Source organism: Cervus elaphus, chromosome 1, assembly GCF_910594005.1.
Source record: "Cervus elaphus chromosome 1, mCerEla1.1, whole genome shotgun sequence".
Lineage (NCBI taxonomy): Eukaryota > Metazoa > Chordata > Mammalia > Artiodactyla > Cervidae > Cervus > Cervus elaphus.
This window is the reverse complement of record NC_057815.1, coordinates 56,117,565-56,137,951: the sequence shown is the minus strand read 5'-3', so window position 1 is coordinate 56,137,951 and position 20,387 is coordinate 56,117,565. Positions and strand designations below refer to the sequence as shown.

Below are 20,387 nucleotides of genomic sequence, written 5' to 3'. Positions count from 1 at the left end.
GAAATCAAAATGTAGCCCAAAGCTAGTATGCTGAGCAGAATTCAAAGCTGGGACAGGATGGGTCTCAGGATGGGACTTCATGTTGTTATGGCAACAGGAGATGAGGCTTTGGACTTGCTGAGACTTGGACCTGGGATGAAGGTCCCATCATAACATGAAAGAATCTGCTGAAAGTCTCGCAGAGTGAGTCAAAATTAGTACTCTGTGGAGAAATTTCAGAACAGTGTGAACAAGGAGGTGTTCCCAAAACCTTTCAGAGAGAACCATTTTCTACAAAGCCTTAAAGGTAAGACATTGGAATTCTCACCTTTCTCATGGAAAGCTAGGAGGCAATGGAAAAATGCCTCCAAATACTGAGAAAAAAAAATATTTTTTAAGTAGAATTCTAACCCTACCAAGCTATCAAGTGATGGTAGAAAAAATTCTTCAGACATTCAAAGTCTCAAAAAATTTTGCTTCCAATGCATTCTTGGGACATAACAGGAGAATTTGCTCCAGGAAAACAATGGGATAAACCAAAAGAGAGGAAGAATGGGAACTAGGGGACCAGGTCTTTGTCTCGAAAGGGAGGGAAAGGAAGTCCCCAAAACAATGGTGAATGAAAAAGCCAAGATGATGATGATGATGCAGGCTTAGAGGACAACCAGCTCACACTGGAACCAGTCAGAAGGCTCCAGGGAAGATTTCAAGGAGATGGGATAGATAGCATGACTAAAGGGAAAAAGTATGCTTGAAAGGAGATTCACACAGCTGATGGAATGTTTGAAGATACACTAGGATACGGACATAGAAGACTAAAGGAAATAAAAATCTAGGCTTTTTAAAAAAGGGGAAACAAAACTAAAAGTTGCCAGTTGATTGTAATATGCATTGTGACTTCAGAGATGTTAAAATGTGAACAAATGTGCATATTAGAATCAAAATCCACTAGTTCATTAGGAAGGGCCTATGAGGGGTAAGAATTTGTTAGTTTTTATATGCTGAGATTCAACTCCCCTAACACTCTTGAATAATAATTTGGCTGAGTCTAAATTTCTTTCAGGGACTTCACTGGTGGTCCAGTGGCTAAGACTTGGCGCTGTCAATGCAGGGGGCCTGGGTTTGATCCCTGGTCAGGGAACTAGATCCCATGTGCTGCAATGAAGGGTTCACATGCTGCAACTAAACATCATGCTTGCTTTGACTAAAAATAAATAAATGAAATAAATTTCTTTCATTCCTAAGACTTTTTCTTCAATTCTGGAAAAAAAATACTCAGTGCTTTTCAAATATTGCTCTTTCTGCTATTTCTTTCAATTCTCTTTCTCTGAAGCTCTTGTTATATGAATATTTCAACCTTTTAATCTGTTCTCCATGTTTTAACTACTGTTACTTTCCATTCTCATGTTATACTGTAAGTGAGTTCTGAGTTCTTTCTTGCAGTTCTCTAATTCACTCTCTGAGTGTGTTCAATCTAGAGTTTCTCCTATTATGGCCTTTTAAAGCTGTTTATCTTTGGCTGCACTGTGACTTGCAGGATCAGATCTTAATCAGGGGTTGAACCCAGGCTCTCCGCAGTCAAAGTGCAGTGTCCTAAAGACTGAGAATTGCCCCATTGGTGACTTTTAGATTTCAACTAGGGTATTTTTCATTTCAAGGATTTCTGATTGGTTATTGTTCATATTGTTTCATTTCAGTCTGTTTTTGCTTAATAATTTCCTCTTGAAATGGAAGGTGTGCATTCATCTCGGAACGTTTTCAACATCCTATTTTAAAGTCTCTTTACACATTTTCACAAATTTCCAGTGGAAATTTGAGAAAATTTCTGATCTGATGGTTAATTTCAAAGGCCATCTCTCTCACCAAGTAGGTTCTTTCATATGTTTTGGAATTATAGTTTGAGTAAGAGAATATTTGTTTTTGTTTGATTTCTCTCTTTTTCTGACTTTCCTTTCATGCCTTCTCAAGATGCCACTGTCTGGCCCTCAACCTAGATAGAGCCAGGAGGATTATGATCCTCCATCCCCAGAGGTTAGGAATGTCATATCTGATCAAGGGCCAGGAGATGACTTGGTCTTTGGTAGGAAGGTGCCCTCACCTCCCCAGACACTAATAAAGCCAGAGTCCAGCTGTTTTGTTTGGGTTGTTTTCACAAACAATGGAGCAGACATAAGCCTCTGGTATCAAGCCATGAGTTTCAGAACCTCCATTAAGGGGAGCACTTGATCCCCATAGTCACTGAATGTGTACCCAACTGCCAATTGGGTTGGCAGTTCCAGCTTCCAGACTTGGAGCCCATAAGCCTGAGACATGGGCCCCACTGATCTTACTGTGTTTCATTTCTGGCTCATGGACGTATATGAGGGTACAGCTATATTTTTTTTACTTTTAATTTATTTGGCTGCACTGGGCCTTAGTTACGGCATGCAGAATCTTAAGTTGTGGCACCTGGGCTTTAGCTGTGGTATGTGGGGTCTAGTTCCCTGACCAGGGATGGAATCTGAGCCCCCTGCTTCGGGAGCATGCAGTCCTAACCACTGGACCACCAGGGAAGTCCCCAGCTGTATCTTTTTTAAAAAAATAATTTTTATATTTTTAAATGTCATGGCTGGCTATGTGTTTGAAGTAAGGGGTTTGGGGAGATAAAAACTCACTTCCTTGTGTTGAATTTGGTCTCCTCACACCTGCTTTCTGTCCCCCATCCCTCTACTGAAACCACTAAGTCAAAGCCACTGATGATAATGTCCAGGTTGCCAAATGCAGTGTACTTTTCCCTGTCCCGATCGTACCTGACTGTTTGGCAGCTTTGATGTTACTACTTGCTCTGTTCTCAAAACATCCCTCTGCTTGGCTACCCAGCATTCTCCTGATTCTCATTCTCATTGCCCTTTAGCATCTCAATAGATCAGCGGCTTTAAGATATTCCTTTGTCTTCTGCCATTTACTGTTGTTGATGATGGCCTGCTAAAGACTATTCAGCTTCTGTAGGTATTCTTTTTCCATAGATTGTTTTTAAATTTTGTCTCTTATATTTGATGTTCTTCCATTTTACTATAATGTCTAGGGTTGAATTTATTTGTATTTTGCTTAATATTTGTCACCTGAACCTGATGGATAATGTGAATTTGGGTCCCACACTGGTGCAGAACAGGCTTGGGGTCCCAAATTATCATTGGTGATTCCTTTTCTGCCTGTGACCCAGGCCAGTGGAGAACATTCTTGCTCCTTCCCCAGGGTAGTCAGCAGAGCTTTTCTATCCTTCTGTGGGGAGTAGATAGGACTTTTATTCCAATTTCAGATCTTGTCAGGGCTCAAGGCCTCATCTTCTGCTGCCATAACAACATTAAAATCTCACCCCTAATCCCTAAGACCTGTCCTGTCTCAGGTTTGCATTCTGCTTACCGTGATGGCTTTGGGTTCCTATTGATTTCTGGCCCCTGCGAATTTCCCTTTCTCGCTTTCAATGTCAGATACATCTTAAGAAAAAATTATCCAGCATTTTCCTTTGTGTGAGCAGTGAGTTCTGCTTCAGTTCCGTCAGCTTGTCTTGGTTTCTAGACACTGTTTTGGAATACAAAGCCAAGTATTTAACTCTTTCTCCTCACTGGGTTCTTTTGAGTCTTATTTCCTGTGTCAGTAGAGCTCATCTTTAAGATCTAGTACAACTAAGCTGGTGAAAATTGAGTTTTGGTTAATTAAAACCAATGTTTAATACAGTGGGGTTTGGGAATTTCTGACCTTCAGGATAGAGGTCAAGTTCCCCAAACATTTTTAAAAATTGAAGTGTAGTTGATTTACAATATTAATTAGTTTCAAGTGTACAGCATAGTGATTTAGTATTTTTGTAGATTCTTCCCCAAATATTCTGATCCTAAGTATGTTCCTAACTCTACTTCTTATTATCTTCTCCTATACACCCAATCTTTTGATACACCCAAGTACCTGCTATTTTCCAAGTGCCGCTGAAGTTTCTCACATCCATGACCTTTCATATTACCCCTCACCCAAAATACTTAAACAAATTGTTTTTAATTGGAGAATAATTGCTTTACAATGTTGTGTTGGTTTCTGCCGTATAGCAATGTGATTGCTATACTAATGCTATATCAGCTATTAGTATATATATGTAGTATATATATGTCCCCTCCCTCACGAACCTCCCTCCCACTACTCAGAATACTTTTGCCATCACTTCAGGCCAAATCCAAGCTGCGTTTCAAAGTCCGGCTCAGCTGGTGCTCCTGCAAAGACTGGCTGATCCTTCTGGCCTCAAGTTACCTGTGCTTCCTCTGAGTTTCTGTCACTGAGGGAAGCAGTATGAAGTACTGGTTCTTCTACTCTTTAGCGATCTGAGCCTCAATTCTTCTCTTCTTTCTTTCTTTTTTTTTTTAATATTTGTTTACTTAGGCTGTGCTGGGTCTTAGTTGTGGCATGCTGGATCTTTAAGTGTAGCATACAAACTCTTAGTTGTGGCATGTAGGATCTAGTTCCCTGATCAGGGATTGAACCTGGGCCCCTTGCATTGGGAGTGCAGAGTCTTAGCCACTGGCCCACTAGGGAAATTCTTCAATTTTTCTTATATAAAATGGAGGTACAAATATCTACCCCATGGAGTTCAAGTTTCTTTTGTGACTCTTGCTTTTGAGTGACAGAAAAACCCAAACCAAACTGGCTTCTGATGAAACAGTATTTATTGGTTTATATAGCTGAACCAAATTGGCTTCTGATGAAACAGTATTTATTGGTTTATATAAGTGAAAAGTTGAGGGGCAGAGATGGCTTCAGGCATGGGTGAAGTCCAGGCTCAAATGATATAATCAAGAGTTGGTATCTCTCCTTTCAGTTCTGCTTTTTGCTCTGTCACCTCCAGGCTCAGGTTCAAAGAGTGGCAGCAGTGCCAGAACACACAGTCTTTGTGCTCTAAATCTAGCAGACTAATTTGGAATCTCTTTCTCAGAAGTCCTAACTAGAAGTTTCGCTGGATGACCAGTGGATTAGGACCCTGTGCTTTCACTGCTGAGGCCCGGGTTGGATCCCTGGTCAAGGGACTAAGATCCCACAAAACTTGCAGTGTGACCAAAAACAAAGAAATCCCAATTGAAACTTCATTGCCCTCAGTGAGTGAGTCCCTGAGGTGGTCACCAATGGCTAGGAGAACACCATGCTTGGATTGGCTGGGGCCTGGGAAACTTGTTCTGGCAGTAGGACACAGGATCAGAGTGGGTGGGTGGAGTTTCTTCCCTGAGAAGTTAGGGTACATTTAACCCAAAGGGGGAAACGATGCTGAATGAGAGTCATGGCAGATGTCCACCACAAGTTTGTCAAGGAGCAAGTGAGATAATATAAGGAAACTGACTTCAGAAATCCCCATTCAAATATAAATGATGATTATTCTTTGGTTATCTCTCTCTGTGGCATGTATCACTTTCTTCCTTCAATTACAGTCATCAAATTCATGCTTTATCTCCTTTACTGCACCCTGAGCAGCTAAAGAGCAGAATCTGTGTCCTGGGCAGATCCTGGGGGGGTATTTCACTATTTCTGACTCAGCACAAAGAAAATAGAAAGTACTCAAAAATTGATTATGGGTTAACTGAATGAGCCTAAAATCCCAAACACTTCCCAGAATTGTGCTAATGCCTAGGCCAAACTCTTGAAGGACTGGGGAACTTTACGCTTTCAGTGTAGTCATAGGCAAGTCAGCTCTAACTTTTTTCATAGTGTCTGGAGGGGTAGGTGGGTACATGCTCATTTGCTTCAGTGGTGCTGACTCTTTGCAGGAGAGGAGCTACTGTAACCTTATGGGATTCTCCAGGCAAGAATATTGGAGTGGTTTGCCATGGTCTTCTCCAGGGGATCTTCCCAACCCAGGGATTGAACACATGTCTCTTGCATTGCAGGCAGATTCTTTATCCACTGAATCACCTGGGAAACCCCTGGGAGGGTAGGGTGAGAAATAATTTCAGGAAGATGTGTCCTTGTGTTGATTTGTTGACCTGGCCAACCTAAGGCCATTGAAAGAAAAGAAAAGTCCTTCTGGTTTGTTTACTTATTTGATTTCTGGTTTATTTTTCTCTTCCTGCCCTCACAATTAGTGGGGAATGGGCTTCAAGAAAGTACGGACTGAATGAAAGAATTTCCCAAAGGCACTGATCAGCAGGACAGGTTTGGGGCTCCCTCTTGCTTCTTGAGACCTGTGTGTCCAGGAATTTTCTAGTTTAATTAAAGGAACTGGATATCAGATATAGTTGAGCAGCTGGAAGCCCAGCCCAGTGAATCTCTTCTGTGTCTCTGAGATTGTATTCATTTCCTTGGATTTCCTATCTGAACATAGAGACTGGAGCTACTGGGGCCATACTGGAGTTTAGGAAATGAACTCTCAAGAGAGGGGATGAAGGATCCAAAGCACATCTTTTTAAAATTTTTTAATGTTTATTTATTTGACTGCATTGGATCTTAGTTGCAGTGGGATCTTCATTGCGTCATGCACAGTCTTTCATTGCAGTGTACAGACTCTAGGTATAGCACATGGGCTACAGAGCGCAGAAGCTCAGTAATTGTGGCTGACGGACTTAGCTGCTCCATGGCATGTGGGATCTTAGTTCCCCAACCAAGGATTGAACCCATGTCCGCTGCATTGCAGGGCGGATTCTTTAACCACTGGACCATCAGGGAAATCCTTCAAATCACACATTTTTTTGTATGTTTTTTGGTAATTTTATTTATTTATTTGGCTGCGCTGGGTCTTAGTTGCAGCACACAGGAACTTTTAGTTGTGACATGAGAACTCTTAGTTGTGACATGTGGGATCTAGTTCCTTGATCAGGGATCGAACCCAGGCCTCCTACATTAGGAACATGGAATCTTAAGTTGCTGGACCACCAAGGAAGTCCCCCACATCACCTCTTAAAATAGTTTACAGGGGACTCCTGCTCCAAAGTTGGCCTGGACCTCATTTTTTGACTGATTTTGCAATAAAAATACCAAGTCTTCAGTCACAGTTGTTAAGTAGGAAAGGTGATATGGCTTATTGTTGTTCAGTCACTCAGTTGTGTCCGACTCTTTGCATCCCCATGGACTGCAGCACGCCAGGCTTCCCTGTCCTTCACCATCTCCCGGAACTTGCTCAAACTCATGTCCATCGAGTCGGTGATGCCATCTAACCATCTCATCCTCTGTTGTCCACTTCTCCTCATGCCTTCAATCTTTCCCAGCATCAGGGTCTTTTTTAATGAGTTGGCTGTTCACATCAGGTCACCAAAGTATTGAAGCTTCAGCATCAGTCCTTCCAATGAATATTCAGGACTGATCTCCTTTAGGACTGACTGGTTGGATCTCCTTACAGTCCAAGGGACTTTCAAGAGTCTTCTCCGACACCACAGTTCAAAAGCATCAATTCTTTGGCACTCAGCCTTCTTTATGGTCCAACGCTCACATCCATACATGACTGCTGGAAAAACCATAGCTTTGACTTGACAGACCTTTGTTGACAAAGTAATGTCTCTGTTTTTTAATACCCTATCTGTGTTGTCATAGCTTTTCTTCCAAGAAGCAAGTGTCTTTTATTTTCATGGCTGCAGTCACCATCTGCAGTGATTTTGGAGCCCCCAAAAATAAAGTCTGTCACTGTTTCCATTGTTTCCCCATTTATTTGCCATGAAGTGATGGGACCGGATGCCATGATCTTAGTTTTTGAATGTTGAGTTTTAAGCCAGCTCTTTCACTCTCCTCTTTCACCTTCATCAAGAAGCTCTTTAGTTCCTCCTTGCTTTCTGCCATTAGGGTGGTATCATCTGCATATCTGAGATTATTGATATTTCTTCCTGAAATCTTGATTCCAGCTTGTTCTTCATCCAGGCTGGTATTTCTCATGATGTACTCTGCATATAAGTTAAATAAGCAGGGTGACAATATACAGCCTTGACATACTCCTTTCCCAATTTGGAACCAGTCCATTGTTCCATGTCCAGTTCTAACTTTTGCTTCTTAACTTGCATACAGATTTCTCAGGAGGCAGATCAGGTGGTCTGGTATTCCGATCTCTTTAAGAATTTTCCACAGTTTGTTGTGATCTACATAGTCAAAGACTTTAGCATAGTCAATGAAGCAGAAGTAGATGTTTTTTGGAATTCTCTTGCTTTTTCTATGATCCAGCAGATGTTGGCAATTTGATCTCTGGTTCCTCTGCCTTTTCTAAATCCAGCTTGAACATCTGGGAGTTCTCGATTCATGTACTGTTGAAGCTTACTTTGTAGAATTTTGAGCATTACTTTGTTAGCACGTGGAATGAGTGCAATTGTGTGGTAGTTTGAACATTCTTTGGCTTTGCCCTTTGGGACTGGAATGAAGACTGACCTCTTCCAATCCTGTGGCCACTGCTGAGTTTTCCAAATCTGCTGGCTTGTTGAATGCCACACTTTCACAGCATCATCTTTTAGGATTTGAAATAGCTCAGTTGGAATTCCATCACCTCCACTAGCTTTGTTTGTAGTGATGCTTCGTAAGGCCCACTTGACTTTGCACTCTAAGATATCTGGCTCTAGATGAGTGATCACACCATCGTGATTATCTGGGTCATGAAGATCTTTTTTGTATAGTTCTTCTGTGTATTATTACCACCTCTTCTTGATATTTTCTGCTTCTGTTAGGTTTATACTGTTTCTGTCCTTTATTGTGCCCATCTTTGCATAAAATATTCCCTTGGTATCTCTAATTTTATTGAAGAGATCTCTAGTCTTTCCCATTCTGTTGTTTTTCTCTATTTCTTTTCATTGTTCACTTAGGAAGGCTTTCTTATCTCTCCTTGCTATTCTTTGAAACCCTGTATTCAGATGGGCATATCTTTCCTTTTCTCCTTTGCCTTTTGCGTCTCTTCTTTCCTCAGCTATTTGTAAGCCTCCTCAGACAATCATTTTGCCTTTTTGCATTTCTTTTTCTTAGGGATGGTTTTGGTCCGCCTCCTGTTCAGTGTTATGAACCTCCATCCATAGTTCTTCAGGCCCTCTGTCTATCAGATCTAATCCCTTGAATCTTTTGATTTGGCTTAACATATAAATATATGGAAGCTGTAGGGACCCACTAATTTTCAAGCTGGCCCTCTTCTATTGTAGCAATAATGCTAATCCAAGAACTTGGGCCCTATCATGGCAGAAACAACAGGGACAGTTTTTTAGAGAAGGATAGTTACATGATGACATGTATATTGAATATGGACATAAGCACTTGACTAAATTGTAGAATCATTGTTGGAAATAGTGTTGTCGCTCCTCTATATCAAAGAAAGTTGCAGGTTGGTGGGGGAGTGGGAATGAAAATTGTCCGTGGGCGCTGTTAGTAGGTTAGGAGTCACCAAAGGAAAATCTGAGCGGATGAGTCAGTAGCTCCCAGTCTGCTGCTTGGCAAGCTTGAGCTCACAGGCTAGGTGTAGCTTAAAAGGAACTCCCTCTTCACTTCCTGGACTCTCCAAGTCACTACAGATTCATTTCTGGAAGGATACCCCTTGACCTTACCACCTGCATGTCTCTGTCACTTCCCCGGTTGGCATTTTCTCTCTTTTCCTGACACTGGCTTCCTCTTTGGTCTCGGCAGAGTTCTCATGACTTTTTTGCGTAATGCTCTTCTTGCTTGAACCTGCTGCTTGGTCTCTCCTTCCCACAGGTGGCCACAGGTGTTCTGCCCACGGGACCTGTAGCAGCATGGCCTGAGAGAAATGGCCTAGACCTGGAAGCTACACAGAGGTGGGTTCTAATCCTGGTTCTGCCATTTATTTAACAGGATGAACTTGAGCAAGATATTTCATTTCTCTGAAGTCTCAATTTCCTCATCTGTGAAATGGGGATAATTTATCTTACTGGGTTTCTGTGAGGATTGGATAAGTTAAAGACCTAGGATAGTGAGCAGGTTGACCCTTGGTCAGTGGCCGCTGTTACTGAAAGGGAAGAGCAGACTGGCAGGGACGCACTGCACAAACATCACCTCTGTGTCACCAGTGATAGCATCTGACCAACAGAATCAGGCGTTTACACTGGGGGAAACTTCCTGCATAGATGGAGCCTCCACTTCCTCATTTGTAACCTGCTCTAATGTTTCACAGTCTGTTGGTCCGGAAATTGTTCTTAATATCTAAGTTCCTCCTACTACCATGTGTCATATCACAGTTTTTAAAAAATGACACACAAATAGACTTATGAAAATGAGCAGAGTTTTCTATGAGTCAGAGGCATTCACAGGCCTTGGATTTACTCTTATCTTCAAGAAACCAGGGAATGCTTGTTGTGTGACCCCTGCAGACCAGGGACTGTGCTGGGCTATGCTGGAAGCTCCAGAGAGGTATGACAAGACTCTCTTGAGACTCATGTGCCATTTGGGTCAGTGGTCAAAGTCTTTCTCTCTCTCTTTTAATTTTTCGGTTGCAAGTGAATGACTGATCCTGATTTATAAAATCTGGGAAGACAATAAAGGAATTTAGTAGGACTGATCATGTTGGTAACTAATCATAAATACCCAATTTGGCTCTGGCAAGGATTGAAATAAAAATTTTGTCTTCGTGTTTGATATTTAAGCAGATGACACTGATCAGCCGCATGCAACAGATTATTTTGTTCAAATGTGCATGTGCATTTTGCAGCTCATCCTTGCTGGGCTATTATTACGAATTACATCTTTTCAGCTATGTGGCGCCAAATCTCAGTATATGAGCAGCTCCTGTGAGAAGGAAATGTTTGCACAGTTCCACATATATCCATCCTATGGACGTGCTCTAAACCTACCAGATGAGGTTGCAAACTGATACTCTGCACCACAGATAGCTTGTAGAGGTATTCTATTTGGCCCCACAGTGTTTTAAAATTGAATTGGTTGGAGACTTCCCTGGTGGCCCCATGATAAAGAATCCACCCTGCAATGCAGGGGATGTGGGTTCGATTCCTAGTTGGGGAACTAAGATCCCACATGCTGCATGCCACAACAATCAAGCCTGAGAACCACAACTAGAGAATCCATGTGCCACATCGAGAAGATTCCAAATGATGCAATGAAGATCCTGCATGCCACAAGTAAAACTCAACACAGACAAATAAATATTTAAAAAATTGAATTGGTTGCCCTAATCTAAAACTTCATATGATTCACATGGTCCAGTTTTTTGGCTTTTCTTGAAAAAGGGAAGATTTGGCAACAATAAAGCTGCATTTCCTCACCATAGCATCACTGGGTTTGAGTAGCGATGCTGCCTGTAGATGGGGGCACCATTCCCTACTGTTTCATTTCCACTCATTTTCCTTCATGTATGGACCCTGCCTGGGCCCTGAAGGCATTTGAACTGGGGACTCCTGGTCTGTGAAGTCTCCTTTGGTTGTTGATAAAAGAGCATAGCTACTAGTGATCTGTTCCTTTGGGCTCTCAAACTTCTTGCCCTACACCAGAAACCAGTGTTTGTGATTCCTATAGATACCAGCAGAAATCAGTTGTTTGTGATTCCTTCCCTGAGTTTATAATAAACGTTACAGGTGAAGACATGTGTCATGTTACCAGTAGGTTCTCTTACGAGGATCAAGGGTATGAAGCTCTCTTTGCAATTTGCCTTGCCACACTATTTCTAGGTTCTTCAGAGTCCAGGGGATTTCTTTCTGTGCAGAGAAACATTTTCTACAACTTCCAGTCTAACTGATGCTCAGTTTATCAAATTTATATGCCTAATCAATGGACAAAACTAATAAATTTTTAAAGCTTCTCAAAATAAAGTTTTACACTTAAATCCTATTATAAAATGTTTGTTTTGGCTGGAAATAACAGAACGCCCTGAAGGGGGGTGGGCTGCGGGCATGGTGCCCCTGGGCTGCAGCTCCACTGCGTTAAGATCCTCTTGGTTCTGCCCTTCTCTGTGGGCTGGCACCACCCACAGGCTTGTAGCATTGTGGCTGCTGCAATGACATTGTCATATCCAGACACAACAATTCAGAGAAAGCAAGACTCTTACTTCCCTTATTTGTAACTGTGGAAAACTCCCAGAAGCTCTCTGGGGACTTAACTCCCATCTCATTGGCCAGAGTTGTGTCACATGCCTGTTCCTAAACCAGTCACTGGTGAGGAGAATGGGATGGCCAGTTGGCTTTTACTAATTATCCCAGAGTGGAATGACTGTTGAGAAGTCCATCCTAATGATCACCACATCACTTACTTAAATTCCCCTAACCAATCCGAGTAATAATCACAAATCCAGTAAGACTAATTCCTCAAACATCTGAAACATCCCAACACACCAAATAGCAGACAGCAACGTGAAAACAAAATACTCACAAAGGCTATAACCACATTTAAGTCTGAATTGTTAAAACTATGGATTTAATTTCTTTTTCATTACTTCTATACTTATTCATGGATATAACACTTATTTAGATACTTTTTTTAGGTTACAGTGATTTTACTAGACCTCAAATTAAAATAATACTATTTCATACTGGCCAGGGTTGTAGGTTATTTATGTAGGTTGGGGTTATTTAAAATAAAAAAAAGTTAAAAAAAAAATAAAATAAATAAATAAAAAAAGTTCATTTATTTGGCAGTGCCAGGTCTTAGTGTGGCACATGGGGTCTTCAATCTTCATTGCAACATGCAGGACCTTTAGTTGAGGCATGTGGGATCCAGTTCCCTGACCAGGGATCAAATCTGGGCCCCCTGCATTGGAAGTGCAGTGCAGAATCTTAACCACTGGACTAGCAGGGAAGTCTTGGGGTTACTTATAATTGATTCTTGGCTGGAGCAGAGGATTTGGTGACATCTTCTAAACTTGAGCCAGTGTGCATGAGTCTGCCCTCCTCCCTTTTATTGTAACAGCTTTACTGAGATAAGATTTACGTACCATATCATTCACCATTTAAAGTATACAATTCGATAGCTTTTAGTATACTCACAGAGTTGTGCTACCATCACGCAATCAATTTTAGAGCATTTTCATCATGGCAATGGGAAATTCATTAGGAGTCACTCCCCACTTCCCTCCTCTTCCAAGTCCCAGGCAACCAGCAGAGACGGCATTTTCTGTCTCTATAGATTTGCCTATTTTGGACACTTTGTTCAAATGGAACCATTTGTGGAGGCTCTCCTGTGTGGAGGTGGGACCCTTTTAATCATTAAACACTTCACATGCTCCATCAGTGGCATTTGTCATGTCTGTCTGTTTCATGTGCTTCCCAGGTGGCACTAGTGGTAAAGAATCCGCCTGCCAATCCTCTTGTGAGATGTAAGGGATGTGGGTTTGATTCCTGGGTTGGGAAGATCCCCTGGAGGAGGGCATGGCAACCCACTCCAGTATTTTTGCCTGAAGATTCCCATAGACAGAGGAGCCTGGTGGGCTATAGTGCATAGGTCATAAAGAATCAGACACAACTGAAGTGACTTAGCACACGCACATCCCTTTCATAGGGGGATTTCCTGAAATGATGTAGTTTTGCTTAGTTAGTGCAGGTATACCTCATTTTATTGTGCTTTACTTATTGCACTTCACAGATACTGTGCTTTTTACAAATTGAAGATTTGTGGCAACCTTACATTGAACAAGTCTGTTGGTTCACAATATTTCAGACTTTTTCATTATTATATTTTTATGGTGATATGTGAACACTGATTTTTTATATTATTTACTCTTTACTATTGTATAAAGATTATGACTCACGGAAGTCTCAGGTGACAGCAGTTTATAGCAATAAATTACTTTGTAATTAAAGTAGGTACAGTGGGGTTTTTTTGCAATGCTGTTGCACAAGTAGACTACAGTATAGTGTGAACATAACTTTTCTATGCACTAGGAAAACCAAAAAATTTATGTGATTTGCTTTATTGCATAGTCACTCATAGACTCTCCTTTATTGCATATTTGCTTTATTGCAGTATATGATTTATTGTGATAGCCAGAAGTGAATTTAACCTGCAGTATCTCTGAGGTATGCTTGTATTATATAATTAGTTGTGCTGCCTTTGTTATATATTTACACAGTTGTTTGGAATGACTGGAAATATAAGCATTCACTCCCTTCTTTTCTTCCTTCATGCCTTCCTTCTTTTCTTCCTTCCACGAATAAGCTTTGAGCATCTTCTCTGTGTCAGGTATTATGGCAGTCACTTGAAATCCAACACAGAACATGTGGGTAAACCATTCCCCTCATGGACTTAGAGTTGGGTAGATGTCCTGTCCTTTCTGCTGATGACTTGAAAAGGTCTCGACATGTGGGTGCTGCTGAGCACCACTTGAGAACTGTTCAGGGTCCTCAGAATAGCTTCCTGATCTCTCTCATATGTCCAATCTTCCCTTAGCTCTCCTAACATCTAAGCTTTGACATACGATCTTCAGGTGTATACTTACCACCATTTATGCAAACTTTTCCATACATAGTTAATTATCTTATTATCACAATAACAACTCATGAAATATGTATCAGATTTGCTTTGTTACCAAATTTTATTTGATTACAACACTAAGCTGTTCATTTGTTTCATATTTATACCTACATTATTCCCCCAAAAGGATCAAAATTGAAGCAGAGCACACGTCATTTCTAAATAACCAAGCTATAGATGTTAACAGCTAAGAAAATCTTTCTTACAGTTGAGCCCTAAATTCATTTCAGACCAAAAAAAGAATGCAAACAAATTTGCATCCATGAAGAGACTTCTGAGTGGTGATAGATGATTCAAATAAAGATTATAAAAGAGAAGAGCTTATAATCATAGATTTGGTGAGGAGTTAAAAATTAAGGATGTAGAATGTATATTAAATTATTATATTCATATATTAGAATAAGTAAGAGTTGGATAAAAGTGGAAAGATTTAATGCAAATTGATGGGGACTCAGGAAGAAAAATACTTTTCAACTTTGTCACCTGTAAACAACTTTACTCACTACCAAATTGATTTGCACACCCAATATCCAGATTTTGGATTCTACTATGCTCCTTTAAAAAAGCCTCGACTTTAAAAAATATACATATATATTAATTATTTGGTGCTCCAGGTCTTAGTTGTGGCATGTGGTCTGGTTCCTTGACCAGGGTGTTTAACTCCTGCCGCTTGCATTGGGAACATGGAGTCTTAGCCTCTGAACCACCAGGGAAGTTCCCAAGACTTTTTAAAGCATAGTTAATTCCGTGTCTTGGAACAGGGGAAAACCAGGGAGGACTCATAATATCTGAGAAAATGATACTTCCAAAAAAACTTGAAATAGTACTGACTGGACATTGAAGCCAATATAACAGGGCTCTCAATGGCCATGTTGTCTCTTTGACCATCAAAAAAGAATAATAATTATAGTTAATTAACATTTCTAAAGTCCATGATTCAAAGTGAAAGTTTTAAAGAAGCACATAAAAAGGTAATTATAATGCCAAAGGAGGCTAAATATAATAAAATACATTTAAATTCTTATTAATTTTCAAAGTAGGTGTTAATATTTTTGGCTGCTTTGATTCTTCTGGTAGGTATATTCTGTGTATTTCTGGGGCTTAGGGCAGGCCACCCCAAAATGCTCTTCATAGCATATAGGTTATTTTGAATAAAGTTATGTAAGAAATGGCCAACATAAGAGGGACATTTTGACCTCCCCTCATTCCCCCTGAAAGCAGGAAATAGATTTCTCATGTGAAAGGTGCCCTCCCTGCATCTGGAGGCAGAAGGAGACCCTATCCCTAGAGATAAGGAATTCAGGCCAAGAATCCTGAACAGACAAATCCTAAACAAACCTTGTTACTTCTTTAATTTACTACCTCAAGCCCAAACTCTGTTTAGATTCTTCACTAACTGAGCATCCAAAACCAAAAATTCTTTGTCCTGTCACTTCTTCACAAATTTATTGTTTTGTTTTTATCTAAAAAGTATAAAAGTTGCTTGCCTTGGCCAATTCTTAGGTCCCATTTCTATGGCATCTCCATGTGCATGAATTAAAATGTTTCATTTTGCCTGTTAATCTATTTTATCTCATTTTTATTATTAGTCCCACTGGAATTCAAGAGGGATAAGGTGGAAATATCAGTTTCCAGGAGAAATATCAATAACCTCAGATATGCAGACGACACCACCCTTATGGCAGAAAGCAAAGAGGAACTGAGGAGCCTTTTGATGAAAGTGAAAAAGGAGAGTGAAAAAGCTGACTTAAAACTCAACATTCAAAAAACTAAAATCATGGCATCTGCTTCCATCACTTCATGGCAAATAGATGGGGAAGCAGTGACAGACTTTGTTTTTTTGGGCTCCAAAATCACTGCAGATGGTGACTGCAGCCATGAAATTAAAAGATGCTTGCTCCTTGGAAGAAAAGTTATGACCAACCTAGACAGCATATTAAAAAGCAGAGACATTGGTTTGCCAACAAGGGTCCGTCTAGTCAAAGCTTTGGTTTTTCCGGTAGTCATGTATGGATGTGAGAGTTGGACTATAAAGAAAGCTAAGTGTCGAAGAACTGATGCTTTTGAACTGTGGTGTTGGAGAAGACTCTTGAGTCCCTTGGACTTCAGGGAGATCCAGCCAGTCCATCCTAAAGGAAATCAGTCCTGAATATTCATTGGAAGAACTGATGCTGAAGCTGAAACTCCAATATTTTGGCCACCTGATGGGAAGAACTGACTCATTAAAAAAGACCCTGATGCTGGGAAGGATTGAAGGTGTGAGGAGAAGGGGACGACAGAGGATGAGATGGTTGGATGGCATCACCAACTCAATGGACATGAGTTTGAGTAAACTCTGAGAGTTGGTGATGGACAGGGAGGCCTGGCATGCTGCAGTCCATGGGGTTGCAAAGAGTTGGACATGACTGAGTGAGTGAACTGAACTAATGCGAAGAACTGACTCCCTGGAAAAAAGCCTGATGCTGGGAAAGATTGAAGGTAGGAAGAGAAGGGGATGACAGAGGATGAGATGGTTGGATGGCATCACTGACTCGATGGACATGAGTTTGAGTAGGCTCCCAGAGTTGATGATGGACAGGGAAGCTTGGTGTGCTGCAGTCCATGGGGTTGCAAAGAGTCAGACACAACTGAGCAACTGAACTGAACTGAAGGCAGAAATTTCCACTTCCCCAACAGTATAAAGTATAAGTATTTATTTCTTTCAGTGTAATGAGGGAAGAATGTATATAGTGAACAAAAGTAAGCCAAAGAATTATGTAAAAGGCAGAAACTGTACTAAAAACAGGAAAATATGCTTAACCTGATGGTCACATAATAACCAGCTAAAAAGGGAGTCTGATAATACGTTATACAAGATGGTGTGTCAATCAAATATCATAAAGAAAGCTGACTACTGTCTCGGTCCTTTGTTTCTGGGAAGTAAAGTCTTCAGATGATTCTACCAAGGTATCAAAGGTTAGATGATGGAAGAGATGGGGAAAGATTGAAAATATGAGAAGGAGCAGGAAGCTATTCTGAGGACCCAGTGAACAATCCTAGAGTGGTCTTAGCAGCACGCACATGGTACTAAGTAAGACTTGTTGCTTCCAATGGAGGGGGCTGGGTTCCATCCCTGGTCAGGGAACTAGATTCCACATGCCACAATGAAGAGTTCACATGCCAAAACTAAAGATCTTGAGAGTCACAACTAAAGATCCGGTGTGCTATAATGAAGACCCAGCACAGACAAATAAATACTTAAAAAGTAGTATATATTTAAGGTGTATGACTTGATGTTTTAATATATGTATACACTGTGAATTTTAATTGCTATAATCAAACTAACTGACATATCCATCACTTCACATAATTACTAGTTACCATTTTGTTTTTGGTGGTGGTAAGAACAATTAAGATCTACCCTCTTAGCAAATTTTAAGTATATACTACAGGATTGGTAACTCTATTCCCATTGTTGTACATCAGATCTCCAGAACTTAATCATCTTGCAAAACTGAAACTTTGTTGCTTTGACCAACATTTCCCTATTTCTCCCTCCCTGCAGCCCCTGGCAACTATCATTCTACTCCTATCGTCTATGAATTTGACTATATTAGATTCACATATAAATGAGATAATGCAGTATTTGACTTTCTGTGTCTGCCTTATTCCAGTTACCATGATGTCCTCCAGGTTCTCCCATATTGTTGCAAATGTCAAGATTTCCTTCTTTGTAAAGACTGAATACTATTTCACTGTATATGTATATGTATATGCTGTATTCTTTACCCACGCCCCGTCAATGGACATTTAGGTTGTTTCTGTATCTTGACTGCTGTGAATAATTCTGCCATCAACATGAGAGTGTAGATATCTCTTCAAGATATTGATTTCAATTTTGATGTGTGAATGTCTTCCCTACACCAAGCAATCCTCCAACACCAGCTAGTGTCAATTCTGACACTATCTACCTGGAGATAAGAGCATATCTCACAGGTTAAAGACTTAGTCCCACAAGACTTTTGACTTCAGATGCCAATTCCAAGTACAAGTTGTTACCTGTGCTTCTGACCCACTGGCTCTAACTCAGAGGTTCCCATGACCCCTTCCTTGGGGATTTGATTGATTTGCTAGAATGACTCACAGAAGTCAGAAAACCAGTTTACTTATTAGATTACCAGTTTATCAGAAAAGGTATTAAAGCTTATGAATGAACAGTCAAATGAAGAGATACATAGGGTGAGTTTTCTGAAAACAGGAGTTTCTGTTTCTGTGGAGTTTGGGAGCTGTAATATGGATGCATTCTGGTTTACCAACCGAGAAACTCTCCAAATCCTGTGTCCTTTTGAGTTTTTATGGAAGTTCTCTTACATAGGAACAACTGATTAAACCATTGGCCATTGGTGATTGAGCTCAATCTCTAACCCCTCTCCTGTCCCCAGAGGTCAAAAGGGGTGGGACTCCAAGTTCCAACTCTCCAATTAAATTGTTGGTTCCTCTGGCAAGGAGCCCATATCCTTAGGTTCTTTATAAAAGTTACCTCATTAACATAACAAAAGACACTGTTATGGCTCTCAACACTTAGGAAATTCTAAGGGTTTTAGGAGTGTCAGAATGCTGCTGCTGCTGCTAAGTCGCTTCAGTCGTGTCCGACTCTGTGCGACCCCTTGGACGGCAGCCCACCAGGCTCCACTGTCCATGGGATTCTCCAGGCAAGAATACTGGAGTGGGTTGCCATTTCCTTCTCCACATGCCAGAATGGGACAAGATTAAATGTCTATTTGTTATAAATCATGATATCATATAGCCAAAGCACCATCCTTTTTTTTTTTTTTTTGCTTTTCTATTTTTGCACATGCAGCTCTTTCTGGAATGCCCTACCTTCTCTTCTCTAGCTATCTATGAACTTTCACTAATTCTCAAGACTCAGTCTCCACATCTGACAAGGGCTGCATCTCCAAAATACACAAACAGCTAATACAACTCAACAACAGAAAACCAAACAACCCATGGAAAAATGGACAGAAGACCTTAATAGACATTTCTCCAAAGAAGACGCTCAACATCACTAATTATTAGAGAAAAGAAAATCAGAACTATAGTGAGGTACCACTTCACACCAGTCAGAATGGCCATCATTTAAAAAAAAAAAGTCTATAAATAACAAATGCCAGAGAGGGTGTGGAGAACGTAAGTTGGGGCAGCCACTATGGAAAACAGTATGGAAGTTCCTCAGAAAACTAAAAATAGAATTACCATATGATCCAGTGATTCCACTCCTGGGAATATACCCAGACAAAACTATAATTTAAAGAGTACACCCCTATGTTCATAGCAGCACTATTCACAGTCGCCAAAACATGGAAACAACCTAAATGGCCATTGACAGATGAATGGATAAAGAAGCTGTGGTACATATACACAATGGAATACTACCCAGCCATAAAAAAGAATGAAATAATGCCATTTACAGCAACATACTAAGTGAAGTAAGTCAGAAAGACAAATACCATATGATATCACTTATATATGGAATCTAAATTTATGGCACAAATGAACCTATCTACAAAGCAGAAACAGACTTATAGAGAACAGCCCTGTGGTTGCCAAAGGGGAGAGGGGATGCGGGTAAGAAGAGGGGTGCACAGGGAGTTTGGGGTTGGCAGATGCAAACTACTGCATTTAGAATGGATAAACAATAAGATCCTAATGTATGGCACAGGGAACTATATTCAATATCCTGTCATAAACCATAATGGAAAAGACTATAGAAGAAGAATTATATACGTATATAACTGAGTCACTTTGCTGTATACCAGAGATTGGCACAACACTGTAAATCAACTGTAGGTAAAAAAAAAAAAAAAAAGAAAAGACCCAATCTCCATGTTTGTGAAGTTTCTCTCGACTCTGCCCTCATCCCTATTCTTTTTTTTTTTTCATCCCTATTCTTAATGGGTCAGGCCGATATGGATTTTTCATACATGGATCTATTCCGTGGGGCAGTAGATCCGGTCTTGGTCTCAGTGAAAGAT

The 20,387-nt window shown here is 40.5% G+C and overlaps 1 long non-coding RNA gene across 2 annotated transcripts in view; it reads left to right on the top strand.

Moving 5' to 3' along the window:
• LOC122694515 overlaps positions 1-16,103 on the top strand; it is a 53,093-nt gene extending 36,990 nt beyond the window's left edge. For both annotated transcript variants that reach the window (XR_006341200.1, XR_006341201.1), the window contains 2 exons: positions 9,637-9,716; positions 15,963-16,103. This is a non-coding gene — a long non-coding RNA (uncharacterized LOC122694515). The remainder of the gene's footprint in view (positions 1-9,636; positions 9,717-15,962) is intronic.
• Positions 16,104-20,387: the final 4,284 nt, after the last annotated feature.